The sequence below is a fragment of the Phyllobates terribilis genome, unplaced genomic scaffold, assembly GCF_046119375.1.
Source record: "Phyllobates terribilis strain yellow unplaced genomic scaffold, ASM4611937v1 Scaffold_2__4_contigs__length_985480577, whole genome shotgun sequence".
In the NCBI taxonomy this organism is placed as follows: domain Eukaryota; kingdom Metazoa; phylum Chordata; class Amphibia; order Anura; family Dendrobatidae; genus Phyllobates; species Phyllobates terribilis.
This window is the reverse complement of record NW_027362762.1, coordinates 142,004,428-142,017,474: the sequence shown is the minus strand read 5'-3', so window position 1 is coordinate 142,017,474 and position 13,047 is coordinate 142,004,428. Positions and strand designations below refer to the sequence as shown.

Below are 13,047 nucleotides of genomic sequence, written 5' to 3'. Positions count from 1 at the left end.
GGGGAATAAGGATTTTTGGGACAGTATGGACATATGTTTTATGCTGGACATTTTATGTTTTATGCGGGACATTTTTGCTTTTTGCTTTATGTTTACTGGACATTATAATTGTTGGGGTTTTGCGTTTTTGTTCTTGGTATAGTATTTATTTATGGTTTGTTTTATACTTTTATAATAAAATAGAGTTCCAGTTCTGCCTGTTGCACCTTCAATCAGGAAGTGGTGGAGGCGTAGCCTGCCGTGTGCTGCAAGAGCTGTGTGAGCTGAGTGTTTGGAGAGAGCTCCTGGGAAGGGAGGTTTGTTTTTCCATCTGGGACTTTTTGTCTGCCCCCTTCCCAGGAAAGGAAGCTCAGAGTGGGACTGGCATCCGGGGCTGGGCCCCCGGCTCCCACCTCCCGGTCTAAGCCGGCGGGGGGTGGGAGGAACACCAACCAGGCTATGGCTGCAAGATCTGGCCAAGGCAAGGGATCCACCATGAAGACCCGGAGGACCCCCGAGGCTACGACCACGGCGGCTCCTCCCTCCAGAGGTAGGTCGAGTGCCAGCAGAGGTGCTGCAGCGGTGCCCCCTGATTGGGGTACCAAGGTGTCGAGGGAGGCAACCGTCACCTATGCCTCCCGTATCCATGCGCACCTCTGCGAATATGAGGACGCCACAAAGAAACTAAGTTCCCTCTGGGGGGAGTTGAGGGTAGCTCAGGAGAGGTCCGAGAGGGCCTCTGGCAGCAAGAAGCCTGAGCTATCCGCCGCGGTCCGGAAAATCAAACGGGCCATTGAAGAGCTAGAGGACCGCAGAGGCACCATATTGGCGGGCAGTGGACCCTTTCGGGAGAAGCTGATGAACGATGACCGGTTCAGAGCCATGACCGGTCGGGCTCTGGAGGGGTCGCAGGGCCCCGGCCAGGCGGTGGAGGAGGAAGAGGCCTGCGTGGAGGAGGTTGGCCTGGTAAATGATCTCCAGGCATCGCATAGCGGGATAGCCCCTGAGCAGATGGCTCTCCCGTCTGATTCTAGCCCTTCAGAGGGCAGCGGGAGCTAGGGGGAGGATGAGGAGGATGGGAGTAGTAGTGAGGGGGGCTGCCTTATCATGCAGCAGATCCAGCAGATCGAGTCCCCGGTACGTTTTGGTCAGCTTACGTTCGGGGATGAGATCTGTGAGGATGAGGCACCCGGGAGGGGGACGAAGAGAAAAGCAAAAAAAAAAAAGAGGAAAACAGCTATTACGCATAAGTTTGTGTATGTCCCCCTCTCTGGGGCCCCCCTGTCCCGTTGTGCGGCACCCGCCACCCACCCCGGCTTGGACTCTGTTGTGGGTCCACAGCGAGGGAGCGGGGAGAATATAGGCCATGGCACGCAGAGCGCTGCCTCTGTTTGTGGTAATGGAGGCAGTGGGTCGGAGGTGTGTGATATGGAGCATGGGCGGCCCGACGGTGGGTGTTATCAGTGGTGGTGCTCGGGCTGGATCCCCTGTAAAAGGGGGGTCTGGCCTGGCACCTGGTGCGCCTGCTGGCGTGCGGGGGGCGGCGTGTACATCTGCCGCTGCCTCCTGCGCTGCCGGCGGCGCATCCACAGCCGGGGCCGCATCTCCGGCGGTGTGTGCTGGGGTGTCTGGGTCCCTCACACACGGATCCGCTAAAAAATCTGGATCACTTTTAGGGACCCAGAAACCTGTTAAGGTGAAGGGCGCGGGGCCTGTGGCTCCAGCAGAACCGGCTCATAAGCGTAAGGTGGGGCTTGCTCCCCTGGCAAAATCTGCGGCGAGGTCGGGGACCCCTGCGCAGGGACCCAGTAATGGGTCAGCGCGGGGGGCTCCACTGCCACTGGGTGCCGAGGGGGAGTGGCCTAGCCTGGGGCCTTCCGCCGAGCTGGGGTGGCCAGGCTATTTGTGGTGAAAGGTGTGACGATAGGGGGTGCTATGCCCCTGAGAGCTGGTGCCGCTGGTCCAGGGGCCCCTGTGAGTAGACCCGGTTCTGGGTCGGCTTCGGGGATCCCGGCGCGGCCGGCTTCGGGGGGCGTGGCCTCCCAGCCATCCACGGTGCCAGTGGGAGTGGCCTCTGGGGCCCCCACCGTGCTGCCTGGTGCGGGGGGCGTGGCCTCCCTGTCACCCATGGCACCGGTGGGAGTGGCCTCTGGGGCCCCCACTGTGCTGCCTGGTGCGGGGGGCTTGGTCTCCCTGTCACCCACGGCACTGATGGGAGTGGCCTCTGGGGCCCCCACCGTGCTGCCTGGTGCGGGGGGCGTGACCTCACAGGCAAAACCTGCCAAAGTGAGCGTGGCTCCGCCCGAAAAGGGGCGAGGCTTAGCACTGGAAGCTGCTGGGAGCAGTAGTGCCACGGCTGCGACAGACAGCAGAGATGGTGCCTGCCTGTCGGTGTCCCCTGTGCCCGTGGGCTTATCTGGGGCAGGGGCGCCAGCAAAACTGCCAGCAGCAACTGGCTCCCAAAACCCCCCGGCAGGGAAGGTGCTGCCAGCAGGTGGCAGCAGTGAAAAAACTGCAGGGAAAAAACGTTTGCAGAAAATGAAAAATTGTGACCCCAGTGTGCATGTGAGTGGGAGTGGGGCAAGTGGGGTGACTGTTGACATGGATGGGGATGGCGTGGGTATGAATGTGGCTGTGGTTGAGGATACGAGTGCTGGTGTGTCTGTGGCAGGGGGTAAGAATGGTATGTCTGTTGGGAGTGGGGACAGGGCTGGTCCATCTGCCCCCTCGGCTGCTGGTCCCCGGAGTTTCGCGGGGGTAGTAGCCGGGGCCTCGGGGTCTTCTCGGGGGGCTTCCTCACCTCTGGACCTCAGGGATGGTGACTTGCGGCGCCGTTTCCTGGAGGCCCTCAAGAAGGGAGAACGGACGATCCAGGTAGAGGGAAGAGAGGTGGACCTGGCCTTTTGGCTGGATAGACACGGCCTGGCCGCCTTCTAAGATAAAAGGGAGGGGGAGACAGTGTGGTCCCTCCCGACAGCCGGGCAGGGGGTGGCAAGGAGGAATGTAGTCCGTCTTCGGTGGAGGGGCAGTGAAGCGTGCCCGCCAAGAGCGAGGGTCGTGGAGCTCCTCCTGAAGATGAACTTCAGGGCGACTGACATCTTTGCCCTTATCCATCCTTTTGGTACCCCCGTCTTCGACATCAGTTTTGTTCGGCCAGAGGGCCTAGAGCTTTTCTGGTCAAATTTTGAACTGGTGAAGGGGGAGCCCGGCTGGCGAGACTTTGCTGTGCAGGCGGTGTCTCGCCAAAATGGCGTAAAGAGGGTGACCGTTCTGACAAGTAACGAGTCACTCTCTGGGGTCGATATCATGACGTGGCTTTCTCGCTATGGGGAGGTCACGGACGTCCCAAAGAAGAACAGGGACGAGTTTGGCATTTGGTCAGGGGGCTGGACCTTCATGATGAGGTTGAAGGTCTCAGGTGGTACTGTCACCCACATCCCTTCCTCAGCATTTCTGGGGAGGGACAGGATCCTGATCTTCTACCAGGGGCAACCAAAGGTCTGCCACAGGTGCGGTGATCCCCGTCACTTCAGCGCGGGCTGCAAGGTGCAGAAATGTGCCTTGTGTGGTGGGGTAGGTCATCTTGCTGCGGCCTGTGGTGACATTAGGTGTCATCTGTGTGGTGACCTAGGTCACCCGTATAGCCGCTGCCACCGCTCCGTTTCTAACACCATCTCTGGTCAGGCAGGGGAGAGCCGTGGGGGGGTCCCCGGCGGTGCATCCTCTGCTGGAGCTGGAGGTGGGGGCGGGACAGGAGCTGAGGGGCCAGTGAGGGAAGACGAGTCCAGTTCATCTGCCCACCAGTGGCAACAGGTGAGGCGCCGTGGGGGTAGGGGGCAGGATAAGCCTCAGGCAACTGGAGTGATGTCTGTCCCCACCCCAGAAGCGGCAGCCGGAGACCTTGAGGCCCTGGGGGAGGAGGCGGTGAACGAGGAGATCAGGAGGATGGAGAGGGAGGAGGTGGCTGCTTCTGATGATTCCTCCCAGTATGAAAGTCTGGACGAGGAGGTGGTGGAGCAGCCTAAAAAATTAGGTGACAGTAAGGCCAGTAAGAGTCAGAGGAGGAGGAACAAAAAAGGGGCAAAAACATCTAACGCCCCCCCACCCCTGGCCACTAAGATGCCTACGGAAGGGCTCACCGGCTCCCCTCTGATCCCCCTCTCCAACCGGTTCCATGCCCTCGATGACTCTGCTGTGTCGGAGGTCGGGGGCGAGGGACCGGCGGTAGCATCTGAGGTGCCTTCAGGGAGCGGCGGGGTCCATCCTCCGGGGGGCTCACTTTCTTCTGGGGGGGGACTGCCCTGGGGTCCAGAGGTGAGGAACCCAGTACTGGGAAGGAGGTGACAACAACCATGGACACCTCGGTGTCACTAAAGAGGAGGGGAGAGTCTGGCTCCTCCTCTGAAGGTGAGAGGAGAAAATCGGGGGGTATGGTCAAAAAGAAGGCCGTCTAACTCAATCACCCATGATCGCGGAACCTACCCCGTTGACTCTGGCGTCGATTAATGTCGCCAGTATAAAGTCAGATACGGCCAGATTTATGGCCTTTGATTTTTTCAACCGAGTTGAGGCTGACATTTTATTTTTGCAGGAGACCAGACTAACGGACATGGGGGCCATTTACATAGCAAGGAGGGAGTGGAGGTGCGGGCCCTCATACTGGTCTCTTGCGGCCGAGCCGTATAGCGGGGTAGCGGTCCTTTTTAAGGCCGCTTCGGTGGAATGCAGACGGGTGATCGAGGTAGAAATGGGGAGGTGCTTGGTCCTTGACGTCTTCATGGGGGGACAGGAGCTCCGGCTCATTAACATCTATGGTCCACAGTCAAAGTGGGACCGTAAATGTCTCTTCCTGAAGATCAAGCCCTAAGTTTTTACCAGCCGGCAGGTGGTCTTCGGTGGGGACTTTAATACTATAACTAGATCCCGTGATAGGGGAGGCCCCGGAGACCGAAGGCTGGCTTTTGATAGTAATACTCTTAATAGCATAGCAAGCGAAGCTCACCTGGTGGATGTCCACATCCGGCACACCCCAGGTCACGGGGGTTTCACCTTTCATAGGGGTAGTTGTAGGTCTAGGATAGATAGGTTTTTTTAAAGGAGGAAGCCGCCTCTTCTGCAGTGTCCGCTGTTGAGGTGGAATTCTCCGATCACTGTTTCATTTTCTTTTCCTTGAATGTTACAGAGACTCCCAGGATAGGGAGAGGCCTATGGAAGCTGAATTCGTCCCTGTTGGAAGAGGCGGATGTAAGACAATCCTTTGAGGAATTTCTTCAGAGCCAGGTACCTCTCTTGGGTCTCTGTAGCAGTAAGTCTGAGTGGTGGGAGATCTTCAAAACAAGGGTTGCGGGGTTCTTCCGTCAGCTCTCGTGTCTCAGAGGCCTGAACAGGTACCGCCTGTATCGGGAGCTGGGGAGGAAACTCGAGCAGCTCGTCTCGACTGGAAGGGACCGTGAGGAAATCTCCAGGGTGAAGGCCTTGCTGAAGGGGTGCCAGTATGATAGGCACACATCCTTAGTTTTTGAGAGGGATTTCAGGAGGTACCGCTCGCCCGACCCCTACAGGAACTGCAGGATGTCAGTGAGTTGCAAGATGGTAACAGGACTGATCGACAGTACGGGTTCCCTGAACAGATCCAAATCAGGGATCCTGGAGGTGGTCAGATCCTTCTACTCGCACCTCTTGGGAAGGAGGGATCCAGATCGGGATGAGATGTCGGCTTTCCTGGCTGAAACCATCCCTGAGCCAGGGGATGACCCCTCTCTTCATGTTTTGGCAGAAGCAATCAGGGAAGAGGAAGTGAGACGGGCCATTGATGGGCTCCGGCCCAAAAAATCGCTCGGTCCGGATGGCTTAACATCCGAGTTTTACAGGACTTTTAGGGACTCTTTGGTCCCCCTCATGACTGAGTTTTTTAATGAATGTCTCTCCTCGGACATTCTGCCCGGTTCAATGAGGAAGTCCGCCCTGATTATTCTGTTGAAGGGTAAAGACTCGTCCCGTATTGAGAATTGGCGTCCCATAGCGCTTCTCAATACGGACCGAAAGGTTCTGGCAAAGGTGCTTTTTAGTCGGTTGGTGAAGTTTGCACCCCGGCTCCTTTCGGGGGCCCAGCACTGCTCTGTTCCAGGCCTCAGTACTTTTAGTGCTGTGCTCGGTGTCCGAGAGGCAGTGGAGCAGGGCAGGGCAGGTCACTGGAAGGGGTACTTGCTGTCCTTAGACCAGGCGAAGGCCTTTGACCGGGTTAACCATGAGTACCTCTGGTCCGTCCTTCTGAGGTACGGTCTGCCTGGGAGGTTTGTTGATTGGTTGAGAGTATTATACAATGGGGCAGAGACTTTTCCGCTTGTGAATGGTTGGATCGGGCCCCATTTTGAGGTGAGGTCTGGTGTCCGCCAAGGCTGTCCTCTGAGTCCACTGTTATACGTGTTCGCGATCGACCCCTTTTTAAGGAGAGTGGAGCGCGGACCGTTGGTGGGAGTCGGGATGGACCGGGCGGAGCCAGAGGCCACCTTGAGGGTAGTGGCGTACGCCGACGACGTTTCCCTCTTTGTATCCTCGAGAGAGGAGGCAGACTGGGTCATGTATGAGGTTGAGCGCTACTCGGTGGCATCTGGGTCCATGATCAACCGGGATAAGTGTGAGAGTCTCTGGCTGGGAGGGGGAGATCCAAGTTTTGATCTCCCGGACACCCTTCCAGGGCCTCAGGCCACAGCAAAAATTTTAGGCATCAGTTTCGGCCCGGGGGACTATCCCCAGCAAAATTGGGAGGGCAGACTTAAGATTGCCGCCGAGAAGGTGGATCAGTGGAAGGGTTGGTCCTTGACCCTGAGAAAAAGGGTTAACCTGGCCAAGGGGTTTTTGCTCCCCTTATTAATATACCTGGGCAGCGTCTGCATCTTGCCAGAGCCTCTTTGGACGCAGGTCTACAGCCTGTTCTTCCAACTATTATGGGGGAATAGGCTGAACCTAATCAAGAGGGAGGTCACGTACCGCACGAGGAGACTAGGAGGGTTGGGTATGGTCAACCCAGTGGTGTTTCTAGTAAACACCTTTCTTAAGGCAAACATCGCCAACCTCTGGTTAGAGAGGGCTCCTCCGTGGGTATTCTCCTGTAGGGGGTGGTTTCGGCCTTTCTTCCAGGAATGGGAGACAGGAGGGCGGGTGAAGGACCTTCGCACGCCTCATGGGCATCTTCCGGCTTATGCTACCCTGGTTGTGAAGGTGATCCGCCAGTGGGGTCTGGGAGTGTGGGAGATCAGGACCTTGTCAAGGAGGTTACTTGACAATAGGGTTCTGTTGACCCACTTCCAGAAGCCCCTGGCCCTCAAGGATTGCCCAAGCCGGGATCTAGAGGTGGGGCTCGGGTTATTAAACTCTAAGCGGATCCCCTTGAAGTTTTGGGACTTGGCTTGGCACTGCTTCCATGGGAGACTGTATGTGAGGGACAACCTGAAGTACAGGAACTCTGATGACCGGGATTGTCCCCGCGAGGAGTGTGGCGGCATGCTTGAAAGCATGGAGCACTTCCTGCTTCGGTGTCCTTTTAATACAGAGGTCTACAAGAGGGTGGGTGCTTCCATTGGCTGGCCCAGGCTGGTAGGCCTTTCCTATGCGGAGTGGGCCTATGTGGCATTCAGGTCCCTTGGTGGTCGAGATCGGGGCACTGTTTTCTTAGTTAGCTTACTGACTAGGTTTTACACGTGGAACGCATGGTGTTTAGTGTCCACCCAGCAGAAAGTCCTCCCCCGGGAAGAGGTGATTAGGAACATCCTGGGTGACCTGGCAAAAGTGCGCTCTCTGGAGTATGAGAGGCTGGGTGCAGGGAGGGCTTCCCTTCTATGGAGAGGGTTCTCATTTAATGTGCCCTAGGGAGAGTTAGGGTATGTGTGTCTGTGATAGGGTTAGTTTAGTCCCTTTCTATATTTTATATTTATTTGTAGGGTCAGATAGATGTGTAGGGTCAGGGAGGGACAGACAGGGACAGTCTTTAGGGATAGGTAGTTAGCATTAGGTTGGTAGTGAGGGTCAGTGAGGGACAGGTAGGGACAGGTAGGGAAAGCTTGGTAGGGCGGTAGGGACAGGTTTTTCTTTTTTTTAAATAGGGAGGGACAGGCTGTTTGTGTGTTAGATTAGGGTGAGAGCCTCGGTAGTCTCCAGTTTCCTGGTGGTGGGCTGCTCCCCTCACATTGTAGTTTTTTTTGTTTTACAGTATCAGAATCTGAATATAGGGCTTGCAAGCACTGAACTTGGGTCTGATCTTTTGGTACATGGTTAGTGGTCTTATGGTTAAGTTGTTATGTCATGTAGGTATATGGTTAGTCTTTGTTATATTGTTATTGTTATGTTGTGTATTGTTGTTACTGTTATGTTGTGTACTGTATATAAATTATGTATGTGTATTGTGCGTGGGGGGGGTTAGTTTAGGTTGGGTGGGGGGCTTTAGGGGGGTGGAGGGAGGTGTTGTGGTGGTTTTGTGTGGAAAATTGGACGTCCTGCGGGATGCCAGAAAAGGCAAAAGGACCTTTATTTTGTGTAGGCCACAAACTTTCGTGGTACCTTGCTGTGATAACGCCACAGACTTTCGTGGGACCTTGGGTTTTTTAAAAAATGGTGGTGGGAAAAAAAACAAAACAAAAAAAAAACAAAAAAAAACCCAAAAATAAAAAAAACAAACAACAACAACAAAAAAAAATGTTTGCTGTGTATTAAGCTTTCGGCCAGGTGGCCTATTTCTTTAAGTTTTTGGCGGTGGGCCAGTTTTGTTGTTTTCTTTTGGGGGTTAGGTATGAATGTGACTGAATGTTGGAAGGGGTTTTTCTGGATAAGTAAAAAGAAAAAAAAAGAGGTTAAGGTCTTCCCTTGCTGGGGGGAATAAGGATTTTGGGAAAGTATGGACATTTTATGTTTTATGCTGGACATTTTTGCTTTATGTTTACTGGACATTATAATTTTGGACTTGTTTGTGTTTTGTTGGGGTTTTGCATCTTGTTCTTTGTGTAGTGGGTATTTATGGTTTATATTTTTATAATAAAATAGAGTTCCAGTTCTGCCTGTTGCTCCTTCGATCAGGAAGTGGTGGAGGTGGAGCCTGACGTGTGCTGTGCTGCAAGAGCTGTGTGAGCTGAGTGTTTGGAGAGAGCTCCTGGGAAGGGAGGTTTGTTTTTCCATCTGGGACTTTTTGTCTGCCCCCTTCCCAGGAAAGGAAGCTCAAAGTGGGACTGGCATCCGGGGCTGGGCCCCCGGCTCCCACCTCCCGTTCTAAGCCGGCGGGGGTTGGGAGGAACACCAACCAGGCTATGGCTGCAAGATCTGGCCAAGGCAGCAAGGGATCCACCATGAAAACCCGGAGGACCCCCGAGGCTACGACTGCGGCGGCTCCTCCCTCCAGAGGTAGGTCGAGTGCCAGCAGAGGTGCTGCAGCGGTGCCCCCTGATTGGGGTACCAAGGTGTCGAGGGAGGCAACCGTCACCTATGCCTCCCGTATCCATGCGCACCTCTGCGAATATGAGGACGCCACAAAGAAACTAAGTTCCCTCTGGGGGGGAGTTGAGGGTAGCTCAGGAGAGGTCCGAGAGGGCCTCTGGCAGCAAGAAGCCTGAGCTATCCGCCGCGGTCCGGAAAATCAAACGGGCCATTGCAGAGCTAGAGGACCGCAGAGGCACCATATTGGCGGGCAGTGGACCCTTTCGGGAGAAGCTGATGAACGATAACCGGTTCAGAGCCATGACCGGTCAGGCTCTGGAGGGGTCGCAGGGCCCCGGCCAGGCGGTGGAGGAGGAAGAGGCATGTTTGGAGGAGGTTGCACCCTACCCACCGCCTGATGGCCTGGTAAATGATCTCCAGGCATCGCATAGCGGGATAGCCCCTGAGCAGATGGCTCTCCCGTCTGATTCTAGCCCTTCAGAGGGCAGCGGGAGCGAGGGGGAGGATGAGGAGGATGGGAGTAGTAGTGAGGGGGGCTGCCTTATCATGCAGCAGATCCAGCAGATCGAGTCCCCGGTACGTTTTGGTCAGCTTACGTTCGGGGATGAGATCTGCGAGGATGAGTCACCCGGGAGGGGGACGAAGAGAAAAGCAAAAAAAAAAAAGAGAAAAACAGCTATTACGCATAAGTTTGTGTATGTCCCCCTCTCTGGGGCCCCCCTGTCCCGTTGTGCGGCACCCGCCACCCACCCCGGCTTGGATTCTGTTGTGGGTCCACAGCGAGGGAGCGGGGAGAATATAGGCCATGGCACGCAGAGCGCTGCCTCTGTTTGTGGTAATGGAGGCAGTGGGTCGGAGGTGTCTGATATGGAGTATGGCGCGGAGGGCGGCCTGACGGTGGGTGTTATTAGTGGTGGTGCTCGGGCTGGATCCCCTGTAAAAGGGGGGTCTGGCCTGGCACCTGGTGCGCCTGCTGGCGTGCAGGGGGCGGCGTGTACATCTGCCGCTGCCTCCTGCGCTGTCGGCGGCGCACCGACAGCCGGGGCCGCATCTCCGGCGGCGTGTGCTGGGGTGTCTGGGTCCCTCACACACGGATCCACTAAAAAATCTGGATCACTTTTAGGGACCCAGAAACCTGTTAAGGTAAAGGGCGCGGGGCCTGCGGCTCCGGCAGAGCCGGCTCATAAGCGTAAGGTGGGGCTTGCTCCCCTGGCAAAATCCGCGGCGAGGTCGGGGCCCCCTGCGCAGGGGCCCAGTAATGGGTCAGCGCGGGGGGCTCCACCGCCGCTGGGTGCTGAGGGGGAGTGGCCTAGCCTGGGGCCGGCTGCCGGAGCTGGGGTGGCCAGGCTTTTTGTGGTGAAAAGTGTGACGGTAGGAGGTGCTATGCCCCTGAGAGCTGGTGCCGCTGGTCCAGGGGCCCCTGTGAGTAGACCCGGTTCTGGGTCAGCTTCGGGGGTCCCGGCGCGGCCGGCTTCGGGGGGCGTGGCCTCCCAGCCGTCCACGGTGCCAGTGGGAGTGGCCTCTGGGGCCCCCACCGTGCTGCCTGGTGTGGGGGGCGTGGCCTCCCTGTCACCCACGGCACCGGTGGGAGTGCCCTCTGGGGCCCCTACCGTGCTGCCTGGTGTGGGGGGCGTAGCCTCCCTGTCATCCAAGGCACCGGTGGGAGTGGCCTCTGAGGCCCCCACTATGCTGCCTGGTGCGAGGGGCTTGGACTCCCTGTCACCCACGGCTCCGGTGGGAGTGGCCTCTGGGGCCCCCACCGTGCTACCTGGTGTGGGGGGCGTGGCCTCGCAGGCAAAACCCGCCAAAGTGGGCGTGGCTCCGCGCGAAAAGGGGCGGGGATTAGCACTGGAAGCTGCTGGGAGCAGTAGTGCCACGGCTGCGACAGACAGCAGAGATGGTGCCTGCCTGTCGGTGTCCCCTGTGCCCGTGGGCTTATCTGGGGCAGGGGCGCCGGCAAAACTGCCAGCAGCAACTGGCTCCCAAAACCCCCCGGCAGGGAAGGTGCTGCCAGCAGGTGGCAGCAGTGAAAAAACTGCAGGGAAAAAACGTTTGCAGAAAATGAAAAATTGTGACCCCAGTGTGCATGTGAGTGGGAGTGGGGCAAGTGGGGTGACTGTTGACATGGATGGGGATGGCGTGGGTATGAATGTGGCTGTGGTTGAGGATACGAGTGCTGGTGGGTCTGTGGCAGGGGGTAAGAATGGTATGTCTGTTGGTAGTGGGGGGAGTGGGGACAGGGCTGGTCCATCTGCCCCCTCGGCTGCTGGTCCCCGGAATTTCGCGGGGGTAGTAGCCGGGGCCTCGGGGTCTTCTAGGGGGGCTTCCTCACCTCTGGACCTCAGGGATGGTGACTTGCGGCGCAGTTTCCTGGAGGCCCTCAAGAAGGGAGAACGGACGATCCAGGTAGAGGGAAGAGAGGTGGACCTGGCCTTTTGGCTGGATAGACACGGCCTGGCCGCCTTCCAAGATAAAAGGGAGTGGGAGACGGTGTGGTCCCTCCCGACAGCCGGGCAGGGGGTGGCCAGGAGGAATGTAGTCCGTCTTCGGTGGAGGGGCAGTGAAGCGTGCCCGCCAAGAGCGACGGTCGTGGAGCTCCTCCTGAAGATGAACTTCAGGGCGACTGACATCTTTGCCCTGATCCATCCTTTTGGTACCCCCGTCTTCGACATCAGTTTTGTTCGGCCAGAGGGCCTAGAGCTTTTCTGGTCAAATTTTGAACTGGTGAAGGGGGAGCCCGGCTGGCGAGACTTTGCCGTGCAGGCAGTGTCTCGCCAAAACGGAGTAAAGAGAGTGACCGTTCTAACCAATAACGAGTCACTCTCTGGAATTGACATCGTGACGTGGCTTTCCCGCTATGGGGAAGTCACGGACGTCCCAAAGAAAAACAGGGACGAGTTTGGTATTTGGTCAGGGGGCTGGACCTTCATGATGAGGTTGAAGACCTCAGGTGGTACTGTCACCCACATCCCCTCCTCAGCATTTCTGGGGAGGGACAGGATCCTGATCTTCTACCAGGGGCAACCGAAGGTCTGCCACAGGTGCGGTGATCCCCGCCACTTCAGCGCAGGCTGCAAGGTGCAGAAATGTGCCTTGTGTGGCGGAGTAGGTCATCTTGCCGCAGCCTGTGGTGACATTGGGTGTCACCTGTGTGGTGACCTAGGTCACCCGTATAGCCGCTGCCCCCGCTCCATTTCTAACACCATCTCTGGTCAGGCGGGGGAGAGCCGTGGGGGGGTCCCCGGTGGTGCATCCTCTGCTGGAGCTGGAGATGGGGGCGGGACAGGAGCTGAGGGGCCAGTGAGGGAAGGCGAGGCCAGTTCATCTGCCGACCAGTGGCAACAGGTGAGGCGCCGTGGGGGTAGAGGGCAGGATAAGCCTCAGGCAACTGGAGTGATGTCTCTCCCCACCCCAGAAGCGGCAGCCGGAGTCCCTGAGGCCCTGGGGGAGGAGGCGGTGAACGAGGAGATCAGGAGGATGGAGAGGGAGGAGGTGGCTGCTTCTGATGATTCCTCCCAGTATGAAAGTCTGGACGAGGAGGTGGTGGAGCAGCCTAAAAAATCAGGTGACAGTAAGGCCAGTAAGAGTCAGAGGATGAGGAACCGAAAAGGGGCAAAAACATCTAAAGCCCCCCCCCCGGCCACT

At 57.3% G+C, this 13,047-nt stretch overlaps 1 protein-coding gene across 2 annotated transcripts in view; it reads left to right on the top strand.

Annotated features, from left to right (window-relative positions):
- Nucleotides 1-262: 262 nt before the first annotated feature.
- Nucleotides 263-13,047, top strand: part of LOC141197846 (keratin, type II cytoskeletal cochleal-like) — a 52,016-nt gene continuing 39,231 nt past the window's right edge. The window contains exon 1 of one of the 2 annotated variants that reach the window (XM_073662916.1): nucleotides 263-529. The gene's annotated coding sequence lies outside the window, so the exon portion shown is untranslated. Of the gene's footprint in view, nucleotides 530-9,047; nucleotides 9,370-13,047 lie in introns of those variants that run through there. The other variant, XM_073662915.1, reaches the window with a different exon arrangement.